Source organism: Balaenoptera physalus (assembly GCF_965194825.1).
Source record: "Balaenoptera physalus genome assembly, chromosome: 5".
Lineage (NCBI taxonomy): Eukaryota > Metazoa > Chordata > Mammalia > Artiodactyla > Balaenopteridae > Balaenoptera > Balaenoptera physalus.
The window spans coordinates 10821188-10844213 of record NC_138884.1 but is presented as its reverse complement, the minus strand read 5'-3'; the positions used below and the strand labels follow the sequence as shown (position 1 = coordinate 10844213).

The 23026-nt window shown below is 35.9% G+C and overlaps 1 long non-coding RNA gene across 1 annotated transcript in view; it reads left to right on the top strand.

Annotated features, from left to right (window-relative positions):
- The window catches only part of LOC309660823, a 190549-nt gene that overhangs the window by 65311 nt on the left and 102212 nt on the right, over positions 1 to 23026 (top strand). The window lies entirely within an intron of this gene.

The window sequence follows — 23026 nt, the reverse complement described above, 5'->3', positions numbered from 1 at the left end:
TATCTGATCAAGTGTATTGGGTAAAATTATTGTATATCATATTATTATTTAATAAAATAAGAATCAATTTAGTGTTTCTATGTGTAATTTTCTTATAAATCAAAAACTAGCAAAGTTATACACTGTTTTATTAAACGTGTTTGTCTTTATGTTTGACCCATGTTTTGTTTTTTATCAGATTCAGAATAAATTCTGTTCAGATATGGCTTTGCTATATTAGAAACTATATGTGGTAACCTATAGCTTTACTTTCCAACATTATTATATTCTTGTTTATAAAATGGTAGACTTGCGACTTCCCTGGTGGTCCAGTGGTAAAGAATCCGCCTTCCAACGCAGGGGACATGGGTTCCATCCCTTGTCAGGGAACTAAGATCTCACATGCCTCGGGGCAACTAAGCCCTTGCACCACAACTACTGAGCTCGCATGCCTCAACAAGAGAGCCCGCGTGCTGCAAACTACAGAGACCACGTGCCCTGGAGCCTGTGCACCACAACTAGAGAGAGAAAACCCACATGCCACAACTAGAGAGAAGCCCGCACACCACAATGAAGAGCCCGCGCCGCAACAAAAGATCCCACATGCCTCAACGAAGACCCCATGTGCTGCAACTAAGACCCAACACAGCCAAAAAGAAAAAGAAAAAGAAAAAATAAATAAAATTAAAAAAATAAAATAAAATGGTAGACTTTATATGACTGGAAATCAACTAAGTGAATTAAACAAATTTAAAAGAAAGGTGGAATTCTCATAATTATTTATGGTGTAAAAGAAATAATAATTGTCAGGATTAGCAAAACTATAATGTAAGTTTTCAGGGTTTCATTTAAAAGTGTAGAAAAATTAGGAATATTGGACAGTTTTCCTAAAGAATAAGTATAGTCATATTTCCAGAATTGAGCACTATATTTTAAGATAAAATATTTAGAATTAGACAAAGAAGAACAGCATTCCAGCTGTGATTTTTATGTCTCATGCAGCTGTGGCCCACCTGCCCCAAGCATCAGTGGTTTGGACACTGGGCATTCATTCTTGGCTCTGTAATATACTTGTTGGAAAATGTTAAAGCAATTAGCAGAGGCAATCTCAAATGAGAAGACCCAAGAGAATTATGTCAGTGAGGCTGTTGAATAAAACATATTATCTTAAAATCTTTGCTTATTTTTTCTGTATAATACTAGCACAATTAAAAGAACATGCTCAATTTTGCCTGGAGTGAGCTATTTTTAGTCCCTCAATCTCTATTCCAATAGTTATTATCATTAGTTAGTATTTCCATAGCAATACACACTTTTTAACCCAAGTGCTTTATAACAATCTTTAGAAATTTCTCTTCTCTGTGGTTTATGAGGTAAAAGCTAATTCACATAAGATTCACAGGAAAACACAACAAATTATATGGAACCTACATCTCACGTGGAAACCACCTGCGGTTAGCTTTGCCACAAGCCAACATAGATTGCAGTTCTTGCTGAATCAAGAGAAAGGTAACTAATTTATGGAGGGTCACATCTGGCATGAGCCAAAAATCCAGGCATAAACCTCTGTCCTCAATATCCATGATCTTGTGCCCCCCGAATAATATAAAGATTCAGAATCCAATTGGCAATAAAACCATAATGTGAACAGATACAATTAAATATAGCATCAGAACTGCCAGATATCACTTAGTCTTGCATAATGCATGGCAACTAGGACACAATGGGAAGTGAGATTTGATCCCCAAAGGTCAACGGAAACCGGAGCCTCAGCTCCAGGGTTGGGTAATGCCCTCTTGAGGATTGACTTTCTGTTACCTGCATCAGGTTAGATTGTTACAAGCAATAGACTGCTTCTCTGATGGGATTTCTAATACAAAATTGAAATAGAAGCAATAATCAATGTACATACATGCCAATGGCTATTTAAAAGTCAAGCTCATTCATTAGAAAAGTCTCAAAACTCTTAGAAATGTGACTCTTAAAAAATCTCAAAGGCAATTCCTTCCCACGCTCATAACTATTTTTTCTCCCCTATCAACTCCTCTCTTTTATCTTTACTTCTCAGAAGCTTCTAGGGTGCTATTTCCTGAATCAGAGGCTCTCCCAAAAGACCTGCTTTGGCTCTCTCCTTTCTCTCACTTTACATCAGTAGGAAAGATTTGTCGATATAAATAGGATAAATCTTTTATCTCTTTCCTTTGCTTTTTCACTTTAATGAGAGAAAAAGATTGGGAGAGTAGGAATCGTATAGTGATATTCTAGCTGTTATTTTCTCACTAAAAAATATAATCTTTTGGAAATCATTGAATTTTTCTTTGTTTTCATACAAAATGCCCCATTTCTGGGGGAGAAATGGATGTCCTCTATTTAGGAAGCAAAATGTGCTGAGCAGGGCAAAAAGTAAGGTATCTGGGCTTGGCATATACTAATATCACCCTCTGTTCTAGTCACTAAAAATGAAAAACATTTGAAGATTCCCAACTCTCCTCATAATTTTCTCTCTAATGGATTATTGTAAAAGATACTAATACAATCCATATTACAATGGAAAGGAAGGAAGGAAAGAAAGATGGAAAATAATATATTCAAGCCCACAATCATCTTAAAAAGCTGAATTCAGCAAAGTACTGTTGACCCATGTGACATGAATCTGTTTCCAAAAACATCTTTCATGTTCCAGACCTTAAATTCTCAGCTGCCATTACCACCTGGCATCTTGTTTTACCCATCTTTACACCTTTTATCTAAAATACAGAGAAAAGCTTCCAGTTTGACAGAGAATTGCCCAATCCACATAGAATGTAGTTAAGGATGGTCAAGTTCCGTGAGTTCATGGCCTCCTGGCACAATCTCCAGGATCAGTCCTTTTCTGCTTCAGAACCCTGGAGCAGGTGTCGGCACACAAGCTTATGTCGCTCCTAAACACACCCAGTAATGACCGCTGTTCTCCTAACTTGTTCCCTTAAGTCTCTTTAGTACCAGTCAGACACAACACCCAGAACCACCAAGGGAAATTCCTCTGTATGTGCATAGTTCCCCCAAATCCCAGTATCCTCTTCCTTTTTACTACTATATGGTTGAGTTCTACCACTATGTTTCCCCCTTGGTCTCTATTTCTAAGTTTTCACTAGTTTCACTCATGATGCCTCAGTGCCTTATTTAGGTTTAATGACTGAGTCACTGCCTCCTGATCCTCACCAGATCTGGAGACCAAGATGGTACCAAGGCCCCCTAACTGGGACCATGATAAGCGGATAGATTTTCTAAATGGAAATACTTGCCGTTGAAATTCTGCTGCCTGAGACTCATTATTTAATCTTTATTAACATAAGGATTATAGTATATCTAGGAATCACTATTTCAGGTGAATTGTATCATTAATAAGATATCTCTCTCTGATTCCCTCATCTGATTCTACACAGTCTAGACTGTAAAATCCTTGAAATAGAGAACTATAGCATTCTTTTTTTTTTTTTTTTTTACACTGCAGAGCCTGGCACGGTTAACGCTGTAGCTGAAGGCATGAATGAATTAATTCCCCCACATGGCAGGCTGAATCATCGTTCTCCAAAAATGTTCCTGTCTTAATCCCTGGAACCTGTGAATACATTATGTTACATAGAAAAAAAAAAAAAAAAAAGGACTTTGCAGATGTAATTGAGGCTATGGACCTTAAAATAAGGAGAGTAACCTAGATTATCCAGATGGGCCCACTCTAGCCACATGATCCCTTACAATCAACAAACATTCTCTGGCTGGAGTCAGATAGATACAGTGGAAAAGGAAGGCAGAACAGGAACAGCAACAGGTAAAGTCAGAGATTTCAAGTGTGAGAAGGACTTGATATAGGTGGCTGTTTGCATGAACTAGATAGAGGCCTCTAGGAGCAAAGGTGGTTGCTGATAGGTAACTAGGAAACGGAGATCTCAGTCCTGCAACTTCAAGGAACTGAATTTGGCCAACAACATGAATGAGCTGGGAAGCAGAGTCCTCTGCAGAGGCTCCAGTAAGAAATGCGACCCTGGTGAACTTCTTGATTTTAGCCTAGTAAGACCCATGTGAGTCTTTTGATCTACAGAAACTGTGAGATAATTAAGCTGTGAACTTAAGTTTGTGGTTAATTTTTATAGCATCCACAGAAAACTAATACACCTCATTTTGGGGTTTCTCTGGTGTAAATTCCCTAGTGTGGGTCATGTTTTAAATCTATCCTTCTCCATGTATTCTTGGATATTATGCCTAGGAGGAATTGCTGTTAGAGGGGCTAAAGATTTCCCCAATGCAGGCCAATTTATTATAAAATGTTTCTTTCCGTTTAACACACTCATCGCAGATGAAAACTAAGCTTCTCTAAATACACCAAACTATTACAGCATTCACTCCTTGATGCTTTTATTCCAGCAGTTGTCAAAGTTTAAAGTATATAAAAATCACCTAGAGGGCTTGTTAATACACAAATTGCTGGGCCCCAATCCCAGAGTTTCCGATTCAGTAGCTCAGGGCCCAGAGATTTTCATTTCTGTAACAAGTGCCCAGGTGATGCTAATGCTGCTGGTTAAATGAACATCCTTTGAGAACCACTATTTACTAAAATCAAATGATTTCTTTTGTTCATAAAATATTAACCTATTTTATTCATGCTCCTTTTTATAAACCTATTTCCATACATAGGAAATATTCATCTGGGTATGTACCCTTCCATAAGAGAGTAGATAAAACTCAAGTCAGCAAATTTTTCTGATGATGAAGTAGGCCACTGAAATTATTTGGAGATTACTCATGACAATATTTCTGAAGAGGGAGGCCATTGGCATTTAAGGTAGGGTAATTCCTCATTGTGTCAGATTTTATTAAAGTCCAGTGTATTGCCTCTGGTCCTCGTCCAGCAAATGCCCATAGCATTCCCCAGTCATTGTGAGAACCAGCAATGTTCCCGCACATTTCCAAATGTCCCTGTAAAGGATGTAGAACACTAATTGAGAACCATAAATCTATGTTATTCAAGGTTACATGCCATTCTTCCCTAATATTAGTAAGGATTTTCAAATTTTATTCCCATGTTTTATTCACAAGTACTGGTTATTCTAAATATTTTAATTAATAGAAAATATTACTCTACTAAATTCCTGAGGCCACAGCCAAGAAGAATATGTGGCTGGTACCGTGAATTGGCTCACTCAAAAACACATTCCTTCCACTTTTAAGTGTGCAGGGGCTGGAAAGTAAAGGCCACACTTACCAGACTCCTTGAAGTTTCTCTATGTGATTTAATTTCCACCAATAGCTGGATCCTCTTGACCTGAAATCAGAAGAAGGACATCTATGAAGAGGAACTAACCAGGAAGCATTCATTTTATTCATACACATTGTAGTGATAGTGATGTATTTTGAAGTCAGAAACTGTAGCAATAGCTTCCTAATTTACTAGTCAACTCCCTGACTCCACACATTCCCACCCTTTCCAGGCTAGTAGACTCCTGAACCGTCCACCTCTACTGTATGGATTTAGGACCCCTTCCTGGAAGCTGTATGACTTTAGGATTCAAACCTCAAAGTTCAGCTTTAAATCAGTTTCTTTAGCGTTCCCCCAAAGTCTGTAAGTCATTTCAGAGCCAGGAATAAATCCTCTTATTTTCAAACTAGCTACCAAGGAATCTGCTCTCTACCACAAAACTCCACTCAATACAGAATACAATTAGAACTAAATATCAGTCAAGAGAAAACCCATGGGTGTTAGTTTGTTTTGAAATCTAGAATCAAGATAATTCAAAGGTAATTATTCCCAGATGCATGCATGGAACAAAAAAGTTATAATAGGTACATAATATTTCTTCTGGATGGAAATCTAGTGGCAGTTCAGGAAGGCAAGAATAAAAAATATTTGGCCATGAGTGAGGTTGGAATTATAGATAAACAAATTAGCTTTCGTCTTGGTAACTTCTCTTTATTCTCCCTCTACTTCAAGCTGTCAAGGTGGAACATATCCTATCATTAAAGAATGACCTATTTGGCTTTTTCAGACCTTTCAGTCAAAATGCAGTTCTAATTAGAATTTAAAGAGTATCCAGATAGAATTTACTACTTTTTATTAGTGTCCCACAGTATTTAAGAATATGGAAGGAAAGAGTTAGATTGCCTGTCTGGATGAATAAGGACACTGAACTAAATCATTGAAAGTGAAGTTTGGTGCAAAGGTAGCCATGAGAGCTTATCCAGACCCACCTGCCTCAGCCTAAAACAGATATACATGCCACATACACAGGCACAACCCCTGGCCCCTAGGGAGGCAGAGACATTCTGGTGAGGTTCTTGAGCATTCTAAATATTAAAAAACTGACTTATCAGCCAATCTAACTAGTGTTTAATGGGCGGTGTTATGCTATGACGGTATCTGGTTTTCCCTTATGAATCAAAACCCAACATTTAATGCTGGCTTTTTCCATAGGGAGCCAGCACCAAGAAAGCATTAAATTATATAATGTTTAACTTTATTATTTTTTCAATTATTTGTTTGCTGTTCTTCCTATTTTACTAATATTCTAAATTCATCATTTATAATACACGCAACTATCCATTTCTAACTCTTTCTTTTTTTTGCACTTTACACACTCAGACACATGCACACACACACTTACACCACAATTAACGCTCACAGGAAGACTTTCTGTGCATAACATCACAAAAGATTTGGGGCTTGAAAATGTACATTATTGCAATGCAAACTAAGTTGAATATTAAACATCATTTTTAAAAATCTCTATAGATATTTCCAGAACTCATGCCTTAGCTTCCCACCATTCTGTTTGGCTTTCTTGTTGACTCTTTTGCTGTTGTTCTGGTTCTCCTTTCATCTTTCTCTTTTCCAGATTCATTTTCTATTTTTTCCCTCCTCTTTTCTTCAGTGTTCCTTCCCTTTCTTCTCTACCTCACTCAGAGGTCCCCCTCCCCCAAAACCAAACCAAACCAAATAGTAACAATAAATCCTTAATTTTCTTACATATTCAGTATTCTTTGGTTCCTACCCTTAAATTCAGCAGACTTTTGCGTATTCTAAGAATTTATCTAAAGAATTCCAAGATCTCCATCTTATATTCTTTGATAATTAGGGTTGGGAGGTTGGAGGGCTGGTGTATGAGGATGGTGTAGAAGGATTCAAGGAGGGTGTCATGTTTTCCAGTTACAGAGGGATTTATCCTTCAGTTATTGGTGTTGGAATAATATAAATATTTTTCAATTGTACGGTGAGAAATATTTCAAATTAGAGAATTAGGGGGAAGGTATATAACTATAGGCTTTATATTGCAAAAACGTCAAATTAATTTTAGCTGATATTGGTTGAGTGATTTCTTCCATTGTGTATCTTTCCATAAGCAGCTCCAATCAAATCTTCCTATCTATCTATGTATATGTTTTCATATCAAGCAAGTTCTAAAAGGGTATTAATATCTTAATTTATTATTCTAATGCTGTAATGCTTTTCACTTGCTTTATAAAGTTTAGTTATTTTTTTCTGGCTTCTTGCTTCAGTGTATCTATCGCCATCCTGTAATTTCTCATGACTTATATTGTTGCCAAAATCATTTTCTGTTTTCTAATCACACAGCTTGACAGTACGTCACTCTTCTTCACTTCAGTTCTCCATTCCAGCTGCATTTGGAATCCTCACAGATAATGAACATGAACTTAATAGACACGCTCCTCAAGTCTGGTAACGAGAAGGGAAAATTAAACTATCTCATTCAGGAATTGAAATTATTAACTGTGAATTTCCTCATTTGTCTCATTTAATGAGGTAATTCATGTGCCAGCACATTCAAATCTATACAGTATTATGCAGATGTTGGTTATTATTTACAATAATAATAATAACAAAACACTTTCTCTTCCCTATTACCATAGTCTTCAGAAACTAATTCAAGCATACATGTCATGAACTGTGATTTCATTCACTAAAGGCTGGTCAGAAAAGAGCCTAAGAAAAGCCCAGTTTTGATGGTAAAATGTAGTAGAAAAGGCATCTATGGATGATGTCCATTTACAAGGATTTTTGAGATCTAGGAAGATACTTCTTAGATGAAGATGTAAACATAAACAAATTGTAAGATGGCTACTCAATGAGAAGATTTGCTGCCATAATTCATTTAGACCGAGTCATTTCACAGAATTTACAGTGGCAGACACATTTGACTTTTATTACATTTTCAGAAACAAAACAAAACGAAACTATCTTATCTGTAAAAATAAATCAGGGAAAAAAGTAAGTGGGTGTGGAAAGCAAGAAAGTATTTATCTGAAAACCTTCAAAGTTGCCCCCAAACCTAGAGGTATTTGGTAGGGTCATTGGCAAGGGGTTGGTAGGAAGGGCAAAAGGTTTAGGAGTGGAAGTTTGCCAAGAAACTCACAAAAGCATCTGGGAGAAGAGGTGTCAACTATTGCCATGGTTTTCCATCTACTGGGAATCCTGAAAAGTCAAGATACCACCTTGGCTAAGTATGGTGAAACAGTCCTCAAACAAACAAACAATCAAAAGTCTTCAGAAGACATTTTGTTGCTGTTGTTGTTGTTTCAAAATAGAGAGGTTAATATCTGCAAGATAAAGTGTTTTGTAAAGACTAATGATCACTCCTTAATTCACTAATTCTCTAGGCAGGGATTTCACTTCATTTTAGGTACATGTATAAAAGCAGCACCAAATCCAAAGACCGTGGGAAAACAACAGCAGCAGCAGCAACAACCTGGTTAAAAGGAAACTCTCTGGCCAGTATTCTAGCTGTAAGGTCTTCATGATTCTGAATAGGCAGCTTATTGATTGTTGGTGTTTTCCCCTGTTTTGGTGATTTTCCCCTCTGTTGTTTTGTCAATATGCTATTTCGATTTCAATCTGAATTTTAGGTACATATCTTGTCCTGAAATCTTCCTTTTGACTCCCCTTGGTCCTTAAATCCCCTTTGGAGTGTTATGAATGTTATCTAATGTGATTATTCCTGATCTAAATACCTACAGCATACAAGCTTTTTTATGATCTATTCAGGTACAGATACATCCTGGTCTTTTAAATATAAACTGATTTCAGTTGTGTAAAAAATTATAACATAAAAAAGATGAAGGCAATAAGAAATAAACATAACTAGATCAGGGAAGAAAATCAGGAAAGGGGAGGTTCATAGATACGTGCGGGAAGTAATCAAATAAACAAGGATTTTTATAATGGCATCATTAATGAACTGCAATTTTATGTTAGTCTTCAGCAAAAAGAAATATGGAGGGACCTCCCTGGTGGCGTAGTGGTTAAGAATCCACCTGTCAATACGGGGGACATGGGTTCGAGCCCTGGTCCATGAAGATCCCACGTGCCATGGAGCACCTAAGCCCGTGTGCCACAACTACTGAGCCTGCGCTCTAGAGCCCACAAGCCACAACTACTGAGCCCACGTGCCACAACTACTGAACACACGTGCCACAACTACTGAAGCTCATGTGCCTAGAGCCTGTGCTCCGCAGCAAGAGAAGCCACCGCAATGAGAAGCCTGCGCACCACAACGAAGAGTAGCCCCTGCTCGCCGCAACTACAGAAAGCCCGTGCGCAGCAAAAAAGACCCAACACAGCCAAAAAGAAAGAAAGAAAGAAATATGCAGAAGGAGTAAGGACAATTATGTATTAATGAAGACTATGGTAATAGAGTAGCAATATTAGAGAGCTGTAATGGAATTAAATTTTGTAAAGGAAAATTCTAGAAAGACAGCAGATAAAGCAACATAATGATATGAGCAAGTCAATTGTTCTGAGGAAATTGCACCTGCTAACTTAACTACAGTATTGAAATTTCAATTTTACTTATAAAAATACAAAGGAAAAAAGAGAACATTATCGTGATATGTCATTTTTATTTCTTTATAATTTAAATTTTGTTATACTTTTCAAGGCTTTTATTTTTACTTTTTTAAAAAATATAAGTATTTATCCCAAAACAGCTCTGACAGAGGTTTACAGATGGAGAAGCTAAAGGCTCAAGAGGATTATAATTTTACAAACCTGCACACATCTATTAAGTAGAACCAGAGCCGTAGATCCAAACTGGAGTTTCTTCTTGATGCTAAATTGCTCTCCTACATGTCCACATAACTACATGACTACCTCAACCCTGGATTAACCTGGACAATATCTATTCATTTGAATTTTCTTTCTAATTGTATTTAAGATGAATTTATTCCAACATTGCCAGACTTTCTAATGTTATGCCATGTTGGAAAAAAATCACTTTTAGATCCAATTTATTTTTTATTAGAAATGAAGTCAATAAAGATTTACTCTGGTACTGTCTTTTGGCATTTCTCCTTTTGTATTTCTAGAAGAAAGTAAATCATCACCTTTTTTGACCAGGATTCTTTATTTATGGCTGTGTTGGGTCTTCGTTTCTGTGCGAGGGCTTTCTCCAGTTGCGGCGAGCGGGGGCCACTCTTCATCACGGTGCGCGGGTCTCTCACTATCGCGGCCTCTCTTGTTGCGGAGCACAGGCTCCAGACGCGCAGGCTCAGTAGTTGTGGCTCACGGGCCCAGTTGCTCCGCGGCATGTGGGATCTTCCCAGACCAGGGCTCGAACCCGTGTCCCCTGCATTGGCAGGCAGACTCTCAACCACTGCGCCACCAGGGAAGCCCAATCATCACCTTTTGAAAGAGGTAAATTAAAACGAGAAGGAAATCAACAATATGTAATTGGTTCTTTCAGTAATGTTGTGGTCACTCTTCACATATAACAGTACAATTATTCAGGCTTTTATAAATATAGTTTCTCTCTTTACAGGTAAGAATCAAAATGTGAAGTTTGTTGGCTCTTGCGGGGGGGTCTTGCTTTGGTAAAATAAAAATATAGAATAGAAGACTACAGTTTAGAAAAATGAGATATAGGTAGCTAAGCAGATGAGGCCAATTGCTGTTTTAATTATCCATAGCTTTTAAAATAAAATTGCATTTTAAAATGAGCTAATGATACAACTTCTTTGTACAACTGTTTCCTTGATTAAGATTTTATACTAAGTAATAAGTGAGAAAATTCAAGAATATGTTGTATTTTTGTTGAAACATATAGGAATTAGAATCTGAAGTGAGTTTTTAATCAGTGATTAGCTATCTTTCAATCATTCAGGTGTCCTGAGATGAATGGTTTATATTCTAAACTAGAAAGGTAATGAAAAAGAAAAGCCATTGTTTTCCTCACGTAATACATTTTACATCAAAGAGAAATAAAATTTAACAATATGGACTTTTCTATTAGGTGCATACAATAAATGACCTTGACTGTCAAAAATGTCATTATCATTGAAAGGAAAACATTGGTCAAAAGAAACAATAATATTTGAGCAAGTTATTCCTTTGCCTCTATGACTACCTTGGTAAGCATTTTAATTTTTTAGTGAGATTTTGAATTAGCTTTTCTCCAAAGCCTTTAAGACAACATATATAAAAGTAAATAAACCTTAACCATTATAAAATTTCAAATGTTGAAACACAGAAGGGAAATGGGGAAGAAGGAAAGTAATAAAAAGCAACCAGTATGGGACATAGTATTCAAGAATCCTGCTAACGTGGTAAATATCAGTAAATAAAGCAATACCACTGTCTGTTTCCTGAGTGAATATGTTTTATGTGAATATTGCTTTCTGGTTCTTCTCAGGCAAAAGAGTTAAGGGAGAGGCTCGGGTTGGACCCTATGTGAGAATTGAGTGCTTAATGCCTTTTTTTTTTTTAACATCTTTATTGGAGTATAATTTCTTTACAATGGTGTGTTAGTTTCTGCTGTATAACAAAGTGAAGCAGTTATACATATACATATATCCCCATATCTCTTCCCTCTTGCGTCTCCCTCCCTCCCACCCTCCCTATCCCACCCCTCTAGGTGGTCACAAAGCACCGAGCTGATCTCCCTGTGCTACGCGGCTGCTTCCCACTAGCTATCTATTTTACGTTTGGTAGTGTATATATGTCCATGACACTCTCTCACCCTGTCACATCTCACCTCTCCCTCTCCCCATATCCTCAAGTCCATTCTCTAGTAGGTCTGTGTCTTTATTCCCGTCTTGCCCCTAGGTTCTTCATGACCTTTTTTTTTTTTTTTTTCTTAGATTCCATATATATGTGTCAGCCATAAAAAGAAACGAAATTGAGTTATTTGTAGTGAGGTGGATGGACCTAGAGTCTGTCATACAGAGTGAAGTAAGTCAGAAAGAGAAAAACAAATGCTTAATGCCTTTTTAAGTCTCTTTGAAAATGAATTGGTCAATACAATCCCCCTCTGTTTATTAGGAAGAAGGGAGGCAGTCAGGCCTCTGAGCAGAAGCAAAAGCAGGTGGTAAAGAGTAAACAATTCCCTTCCCCCCACCCCCCTAATGGCAGACTTAGAAAGGTGAGGAAAATGTGAGTTCTCTCCATTTCAAATAGTTTCTATACCAGGAAAAGCTGGTGTTAAAGACCCTTTCTAAAAGTTACAGGTGTTAGCATTCAAATGCAATCACACAGATACTGGCTGCCTTGGGATGGAAGTCATCCACAGAAGGAATGTGTCACAGATTTTCCCTAAATCCCCAAACCGAACATCAGCTGTGGCTAAGCTTTTACATTTTTCTTCCTGGATATGAAGATCTCTCTCTCATGCCCACGATTATCACTTTGTTACTTAAATCAATTTAAAGTAAAACTGGAAAAAATAAATGTCATCAGAAATTGCTTTACTGTGAATAAGGCTTGTCATACTGGATACAAAGAGATAACCAGGGTCCTATCAGGCCTATTTCCACTGGCTTAATCTCCTTAAAATTTGGGCCCTCCAAGTCCACTCAAAACAGTTCTGCCAAGAGCAACCTAAGGGAAGCCCTATATCTGCCTTAATCCAGACGATTTTTATGCTAAGTATTTCTTCAGCAAAAACACAATGTGAAAGAGACTATTAATGCCCATCTCTTGCTGATCCCAAAATAGAAAACTGACTGCTCTCTCACTGCCCTGCATCTTCCTCTGGATTTTTCTCACATCTTTTATTTCTGGGGCCTCTGCTCCAAGAAAATATACATTTCAAAATATATAAAATCTCCATCAGTACACCTTGAATTCCATGTTGAAATATTTAGGTAGGCTTTATTGGTTTTTACCAAGTTAGTAGAATTCTTGAATACTGTGTCCTGTACTGGATGCTTTTTTTCTCTGACACTTTTTAGGCTCACTATGTGTGCATTCCTGTTAATTCTAATAGCAACCAGGTGGGGTACCTATTATTAGCTGTATTTTTTTTGAGATGAGGGTTATTTTACTTACTTGAGGTCACAGAGCTAAGAAATGAGGAAGCCAAGTTAAGACCCCATTGTCTGACTACAAGGCTAGGCTGTTTCCTATAATTAGGTTGCCATCCAGAAATTTGGGCTACAGCTTCCATAAGCACTTGTTTATAAAGAACCTAATAATTGGATAGAGATTGGGAAAGTGAATTTGTTAAGGAATTATGGTTAGATGGTGTTCATGAATTTAAATTCAAATCAGTTGTCAGGACTACATGTATCCAAGGAAACCATTTCACAAAATTGTATGCACTTGATATCTCATAGTGTCTACTAGAAAAAAGGGCACTTAGTAGTGGCTTAATAGATGTAGTACAATTGGCGTGACCTTAATATTTTAATTGTATAACTAATATGCCTGGTGCCACTCCTTTCTGTTCCATTTCCCCCATGTATAGACATTTTGTCCGCCCATATTCACCACTTACAACCCAATTCAGGAATTTCTCTCTGTTCCCTCATATCTTCATTACATGTAGGCCCACCCCTTGCTAACTTATCTTTATCTACCTCCCTGAAGTAGCTGTAAAACCTAGAATTTCTATCCCAGTCTAAAACTCGCTAAAAACAGATCATAAGGCATTGGCTTGACAGATCCATTTCCTGGTTCAGAGCAGATACTCAATATGCATTTGTGGAGTGGCTTTGGGGCCAGAGGTGACCCACTCCAGCCAGACTTCTAGGCAAGGGAAGATGAGTTAATTCAACACTTAAACATATACATTTTTTCCTAGCCATTCAGATAACTGTGTTCAGGAATTATGATTTGGGTACACTGTTCTTATTTCACCAATGCTAACAAAGAAAAGAAAAAAATACGGGCAAAAGAGAAAATATAATAAAACCACTACATAAAAAGTGAGACGTTACAGTATGTGAAAACCGACCAGAATAAAATAAAGTGGTTAGTGACGGAGGCAATTCAAAATCATTTTCTCAGACGAACAAAATGATACTTGCAATTTTGAGGCAAATATTTTTGTATATTCTTATATGGCTATATAATTGCTACCTGCTTTTTCTGTAAAATAGATTTACAATTTTTCACGTTCGAGGTAATATTTATAAATCCTAAAATGATTAGTTTAGTCTAAGATTAGGTTCTCAAACTGTTCATTCCCCAGAGTCCTAGGGTCCTAAAGAAGGGAATGCCTACAAGAGGGCAATTTGGGGATGGACATCAAACTCTACAGTCATATGTCTCAAATGTGTTCCACATAGAAATCTATCCAAAAGAGGTTTATAAAAAGTGATCTTGCTGCTAGTATTTTAATCCAATTATGGAGGTTGTTTTTCCTTAAAATGTTATTCAAATGTTCTTAAACACTTAGTGGATTGTAATTCTCTTACAGATTTACAGACTTTCTGAGTTTTCAGTTAGTGAATATTTAATAACATTTTAATAAAATTTAATGATATCAAACTGAGTCTGATATTTCGGAAAATATTACTTAGTTTATGCGTCATAAATGTGTTTCTAAACTTGCGTATTCAACATTTGCTAAATCTTAGAATTTAACAGATTTCATTAATTCTGCATCAAACTGTATGTTGTATATGGCAATGGCAGCTGAGCATGACGGTTAAGAGCCCAGACTCTGTAGAGCCAGTTACTTAGGGGACTTTGGTTGTGATGATTGATTTTATGTGTCAACTTGAAGGGCCATGGGGTACTCAGGTTAAACATTATTTCTGGTGTGTCTGTGAGGGTGTCTTTGGATGAGATTAGCATGTGAATCCGCAGACTCAGTAAACTGCCCTCCCCGGTGTGGGCGGGCGTCATCCAATCTTTTGAGGGCCTGAACAGAACAAAAAGTGAAGACAGGAGGAATTTGCCCCTTGTTTTTCTGCTTCACTGCATGAGCTGTAACATCTCGTCTCATCTTCTTTTGCCCTTGGACTGGGACTTATACCATTGGCTCCCCTGGTTCTCAGGCCATTGGACTTGGACTAAATTACACCACCACCTTTCCTAGGTCTCCAGCTTGCAGACAACAGGTCTTGAGACTTCTCGGCTTCCATAATTGTGTGAGCCAGTTCCTCATAATAAATCTCCATATATTTTTCTTTCCTATTGCTTCTGTTTCCCTGGAGAACCTTGACTAACACATTTGCCAATTATTTAACCTCTCTATGTCTTAGTTTACTCATCTGTAAAATGGTAATAATAAACCATTTCCCATATAGGGTTACTGAAAGCTTCAATAAGAGTATATGTAAATCATTCTTAGAATTTAATGGATGACTCAGAACAGTGTCTTGCAAGTATAATAGCCATCATTTTGAGAGTGTTTGCTATGTGCCAGGCAGGTAAGAGTTAGCTGTTTTATCATTTGTTTATTTATTCAAAAGAAAATGATGACACTGTGATAATTTACTTGTCAATAACCATTGGCAGCAGTGTATTAAGCAGTGTTAGAGCAATCAGGCACAGGTGAGATTACAAGTAATAGTGCAATAATGTCTCTTGTGATAAGGAATGTTTAGCTGAAGATTTGTGGTTATTAGCTATTAAATAGCTTTGCATGTGCTTTGGTTCTAATTTACTTTATCTTTTAAGAAAATGTATTATACAGGAAATTCCTCTTCAAAATAAAATCCCACCTTTGTATGAAATGGGGGAAAATTTTTAGATGATAGGTCAGTTGTCTTGCATTTAGTTGAACAAAGGTGATTTTGCTTTATAGCACAAGCATTTTTCTTCTCATTATGGTAAGTAATGTGGCATTTTTTGGACATCTATCTCAACCTTAGAATCACATTATTATCTCATTACTTTTCACAGTCTCTGTGAGAAAGTCAACATTATCAACTTTCACAATGGAGAAACCATATGGCAAAAAGTCTTAGTAATTTATCCATTGTTTCAAATCAAAGAGAAAGGCAGAGTCTTTAATTCAAGTAAGGTGGTTATACTCTTAGTATTGTCACTTTGTAAGTATTACAAACTAATAATTACTTTTCTTCTTGGAAACTAGTATAGATGCATGTATGGGTCGTCAATAAGAAACCTCTAAATTGTTCTCCTTTTTTCACGGCAGAACATTTGGCTATGACTGACCATGCTACATGCCTGCCTATCCACCCGCCTATCTATATATCTATTTATCTGTCTTTCTATCCTTCTATTATCAATATTTTCATTTTTTTCTTACTTAAAATGATAAATCTGAATATGTTGAAAACGATTTTAATTTATATTTGTCTTCAATATTTTATATTTCTTCTTTGCCATTTCCAAAAGCAAACAATATTTTTGGTACATTTTTATTTGCTTTCTTCCGTATTCAACTCAACATGAAACCATTCCATGCAGTAATTTTCTAAATTATTCCAAGTACGTCAAAATTTCTGCCTTAATCTACCTCATATAAAACTTCCTTCTATCAAGAAATAAGGGGTTTTCAGCTTTTCCTTTACAAACTGTGTTTCTCCTTTCATATACAGAGAAATGTTCTTAGGTAAACTTTTTTGTTTGCATACTTCTCAGCAGAGGCTTCATTCAGTTGGATGGATGTTAAGATGGAAATTATTTTTGAAGAGTCCCCAGTTAAGGTTACCAGGAAGACAAAGAACTTCTGTGGGTGCATATGAAGCCAGAGACAAAGATATAAATGCATTATCATGAACATACTGAAGGACCAATGAGATGTAGACAATTAGGCCAATGTATTTTTATCCCTCTTTTGTCATCCTAGCCTCCCACTACCTTCCAGAAGGTAAAAGTGATTGAGTAAAAGATAAAGCAAAACACAATGTTCTACTTAACTTAAACAGGATTTTCTCAGGATAATGAAATTACAGCTCTCTCATTATTTCACATGAACCATTAAGAGCTATCAGACATACTTGAGTTTGTGTTAAGAATTCCAGATCATGCATCAAGGATGTTTCTAAGGCGCAACCTCTGTTATTTACTGCTATGTTACTGGAGAATAGGAACTCTGTCTGCTTTGCTCATATTTTATAGACCCATCACTGCCATTCAAAGAGGTTTTTCATGGCGGTGATGACATTCTCTTCTTTATGTGTTTCGTGCTTGGACTATCAGTCACGTGCATTCCTTCCCTTCCAAGAACTATGTGGTGCTGAAAACTATGACTGAAGATTCCTAAACCCACTTGACCTAACCCTCTTAACACAAAAGAGTGTCTTTCAATGAAGACTAAGTATTTAATAATAAATAAAGATAGAAAAAGAAAACACTGCTGCTTTATTGGCTATATGCATTCATGTGCAAAACTATATATGAGTGAAAGCAGGAAACAGTCTGGTTTTCTTTTTGATAAAACAAGAGAAAATGTCCTTACGTTTTCTGTCTCTTGCAAGCACTTTTTTCCTGGCTCACTGAATGGAGGTTAAGGGAAGAGGAAACAGTGTAACACACCCTGTGTATGGGTTACTTTGGTTGCCTAAATTTTATTGTATGTAATTCATAAAGTTTTATTTTTTAAGTTGAATATAAATTTATCATGTAATAATTGTTTATTGTAGTGTTTAATTCAGAGATATATCCTGATAAATACTTATTAATTTTGTTCTTCTAAGGATTTTAATTTATATATATATACATATATATATGTTTATATATATAAATCATTCCTTGCTGTTTTGCACATTTAACTGGAATCTGGGCATGAAATAAAAATGTTTGTTAAATTGTTGGGGAAAAAGCCTTAGAAATTATAGTCATGTAGCCTTTTAATAAAAAATATTGAAAATTATTTTAACTAATACGCTCTAGAATCAATTAGAATTGTATATTTGATTAATCATTTGGTTAAAGAAAATCAGTCTAAGTAAATCACGTGAGGGAGGTAACATTTTAGACTATCATGTTGGCTTATAGTATACTTATTGATTGACAGGATAAACCTGATAAAAGCAAATTAGAAAATGCAAATGACATTAAACAAAATATGAAATCTCAAGACTTTGGAATTAGAGTGGCAATGATACATATGGTTTAAAAATTTTTTCAGACTTCTTTTATTATAAGTTTTTGTCATAAAAATCCTGCTTTGTGGGTTAAAACTACCTTTAGACTCTGGCTTTCATGTTCACATGTAAGGAGCTTGGAGGTTGTCACTGTGTCCTAACAACAAGTAAAAAGCTGAACAAACAGACAAATCAACATCTCTTCTCGGATCTGTCAGAGAAGTGAGGTCCCAGGGCAAACCACTGCCCCCCAAATTGGAGAGACAGACAGGCTGGATACAAAAAGGCACAACTTATTGGAGCAGAAATACCCAAGTAAATACCTTTGCAGGAACCAATGCTGGAGAAGGAAAACCTATTGTAATTGAAGAATCATTGGAGGCTCAGATGGGACAGGTCTGTGGTCAAAAACAAACAAACAAACAAAAGGTAGTTCTTTGAAAAGAGCAATAAAATCAATAAGCCTCTAGCTGTGCTAAGCAAAAAAAAAAGAGGACACACATTACTAATAACAGAAACGAAAGAGAGAATATCACTACAGATCCCATGGACATTAAAAGGATAATAAAGTGACACTATGAACAACTCTATGCCCACAAATTTGATAACCTAGATGAAATGGACCAATTTCTTGAAAGACACAATCTGTCAAAACTCAGACAAGAAGAAATAGACAATATTAATAGGCCTATATTTATTAAATAAATTAAATCAACAATCAATAACTTTCTAAGACAGAAGGCACCAGACCCAGATGGGTTCACTGGTGAATTCTACCACATATTTAAGGAAGAAATTATACTAATTCTCTACAGTCTCTTTCAGAAGATGGAAGAGAGAGAATTTTTCCTAACTCAAAATCAGACAAAGACATTGCAAGAAAAGAAAAATACAGATCAATATCTTTCATGAACATAGATGTAAAAATCCTCTACAAAATATTAGGCAGTTGACTCCAACAATGTATAAGAAGAATTGTAGGCCCAAAGCAAGTAAGATTTATCCCAGGTGTGCAAGGCCGGTTCAACATTCAAAATCAATAAATGTAACCTATCACATCAACAAGCTAAAGAAGAATAATCACATGATTATATCAACAGATGCAGAAAGCACTTGACAAAAGCCAACATCCATTCATAATAAAAGCTCTCAGTAAACTAGAAATAGAGGAGAAGTTCCTCAACTTGATAAAGAATATCTACAAAAACCCTGCAACTCACATTATACTTATAGTGAGAAACTTGAAGATTTCCCACTAAGATCAGGAAAAGGCAAGTATATCCCCTCTCATCGCTGCTCTTTAACATCATACCTGAAGTCCTAGTTAGTGCAATAAGAAAAGAAAAGGAAATAAAAAGTATACAGATTGAGAAGGAAGAATAAAACTATCTTTCTTCACAGATGATGGTCATCTATGTAGAAAATTTAAAAGAACGGGCAAAAAAACTCCTGGAACTAATAAGTGATTATAACAAGGTTGCAGTATACAAGGTTAAAAGTCAATCATTTTCCTATATGCCAGCAATAAACATGTGGAATTTGAGATTAAAAATGCAATATCATTGACATTAGGACCAAAAACATGAAATACTTAGGTATAAATCTAACAATATATGTACAAGAGCTACATGAGGAAAACTACAAAACTCTGATGAAAGAAATCAAAGAAGGGCAAAATAATCGGAGAGATATTCCGTATTCATGGATAGGAAGACTCAATATTGTTAAGATGTCCAGTCTTAACAAGTTGATCTATAGGGTCAATACAATTCCAATCAAAATCCCAGCAAATTATTTTGTGGATATTGAATAACTGATTCTATAGTTTATATGGGAAGGTAAAAGACCCCAAATAACCACATAATATTTAAGGAGAAGAACAAATTTGGAGCACTGACACTACCACACTTCAAGACTTACTATAAAACTACAGTATTCAGGACTTACTGTAAAGTTAGTGTGGTCTTGGTGAAAGAATAGACAAACAGATCAATGGAACAGAATAAGGAACCAAGCTACAGAAATTTAGTCAATTGATTTATGACCAAGGAGAAAGGCAATACAATGGATAAAAGATAGTCTTTAACATGTGATGTTGGAGTAGCTGGACATACACATGCCAAAAAAAAGAAAAGAAATGAATCTCTTTGGAACATACTCAACTCTCAGTTAAATATTTGCATCTGCTTCGTAAAAATTGTTAACAGAAAAACTCTCTGTGGCCATATGTCCTACACATTGTATTCAAGAAGATTTTCACTGATAGAAAGACAAGCTAATACAACCAACATTTTATCTATTCTCGTGGCCTTTTGTGTCTCCCAGGAATCTCTTTGGCTCACAGGTTACTCTGACAATAGAAGGTCTTCAGTGAGCAATGCTAGTTTCTTGCCAGAGCCAGCATCATGAGCATGTGACCTATGCAGTCTCATTTGGTTTAATACTTATCTGTCTCCATCTCAAAATTCTTAATTTTTGAACAAGGAACTCCATATTTTCATTTCACATTGGGCACCACAAATTAATGCAGCTGACTGTAGATGTTTGCTGTGTATTACGTTACCCAAATAACATGGAATGTGTGTGTGTGTGTGTGTGTGTGTGTGTGTGTGTGTGTGTTGTTTTTAGAACAAGTAAATGACTTTTTAAACAAATTACCAAAGAAAGCATAGCAAATAATTGAATTATACTAGCAGTGAATACATTTCAGGTTTTGTGTTTGTTTGGTTTGGTTTTGGTTTTGGTTTATTACAATTCTAAATCTTCTTTTAAAAAGCAGAAATAGGAAAAACTCAGTTTAGATAGATAAGGGAAGAGAGTAGATTCATTTTCAAAAATAAAAAGCGTAAAGCTCTGGAGTTATACTACTTATGTCCAAATACAGGATAAATCATTTATAAGCTGTGTGACTTTGGGTAAATTAGTTAACCCTCTCTGTATCTCAATTTTCCCATCAATGAACAGAGTTAATAGTAATACTCATTTTGTGCAGTTCTTTGAGGAAAAATGAGATGTAAAACAGTGCAATGTTTGGCAGAGGAAGGGCTTACTACTGAGATATTATTATTTCCAAATGCCTAAATTCACTAGTACAGTGGCTTGTAGGTGCTAAAATAAATATTAATTGAATTGTTATATTAAAAAAAAACTAAAAAGACATTGAGATGTACCCAAGAAAAAATTTTTACTGACAAAATTATGTAATGCATTTTCCTCTATGTTTTATTTGATACATTAGTCTTTCAACAGTGGTTCAGTAAATAGAGACCTTAGAATATTGACATTTTTATTGTCTATAAAGCCCTTGGATTTCCTTAAAAGAAAGTATACATACATTCTTGGACATCAGACAATATTATTCATCCTCTTTAAGTCATTTCCATCCGTTTTTAAAGCATAAAAAATCAAGAGGATATAAAAAATAACCAATAATCTTGACCAAAGTGTTATTTTTAGATATCAAATTTATAAAGTTGACTCAGATATACAATTAGAAATTGAAATGTTTTTGTGTGTGGCCTGCATCTACTCTGTATAGAATAACAAACAACTTAAAACCATGCACTAGGAAATATGAAGAAGTTTCTTCAGGACCCACTTGATAAAGGGTGCTGGGGAACCGGTGATCAGCGGACCTTTCTGCGTGGGTATGTGATTTGCTATAAAGGCTTTGAAAGCACAAAGCCTCCAAGGCAAATGAGAATAATAATCATAATCCCAAGTCATAAGCCTAGTAACACAGGGGTGATTAAATGTCACTCTCTGGGGAAGAAATAGATTGATTATGTTTCATACAGGGGAAAAAAACCTGCGTCTTCCTCAACTATGGCATTAAATATATGGCTAAAGTTGGGTTTCAAGCAGAGACTGGTAAATTGAAGAGAGATAATTAACTGCTTCTCTGAGGTATAAGCACTTAACCACATGCAGTGGTGGTTATATTGACTAAGCATCTAATTTGGTATTAGCACATTTTAGCTTCTGAATAGATATGATCTTCCTTTTGTTTCCAACATGCTAGCAACCACCTAATTAGATTCTATCATCACACCTCCCATCATCACTACTAACAATGCCCTTCTGTCAACCTCAAGGTATATATACTCTCCATCTTTTAAATAGCAGACCTCCACGAACCTGCAACCTTCTGGTGGCCAGCAGAAAGTTCACCTATAGCTGGGGACCTCCATGATGCTTTCTCTGCCTTCAGCCAGCTCCATTTCTTTAACTCTAATAAATTGATTAAGGATTTTATCACATTGTAATTATAACATATATATTGTACTGTTTAATCATTAACACAAAATAATTACCATAAAAGCAATCGAATACCCACTTCCATATAAGAGGTTTAGTTTACATCAAGGCAGATTTGAGATAGGACAGAAATAAATATATGTCCGTAATATTCACCCACTTCCAAAATGAGTAATACCTCAAAATAATATGATTAATAAAAAGCTACCCAGGTAACTAAAGAAAGTATTCTTTTTTTAGCTCTTTCAGGTGAAGGTATTAATTGACTTATCCACTTCGGATTGTTGGTTCACACAACCTAAGAGGTTAAAAAGCAAACATGAATAATAATAATTTAAAAATAAATTTATTGGTTAGAATGATAAATGCATTCATTTAATTGGTGTAGTATCAATGTTTATGTTCTAGTTCTCTTTCTCTATTTCAGGATAAATCATATCTTGGAAAACCCCAGTAGGTTCATACCTTAAGGAACCACCACAAGTTTCTTGTTTTTTCCCACTACCTTATTGCTAAAGGAGAA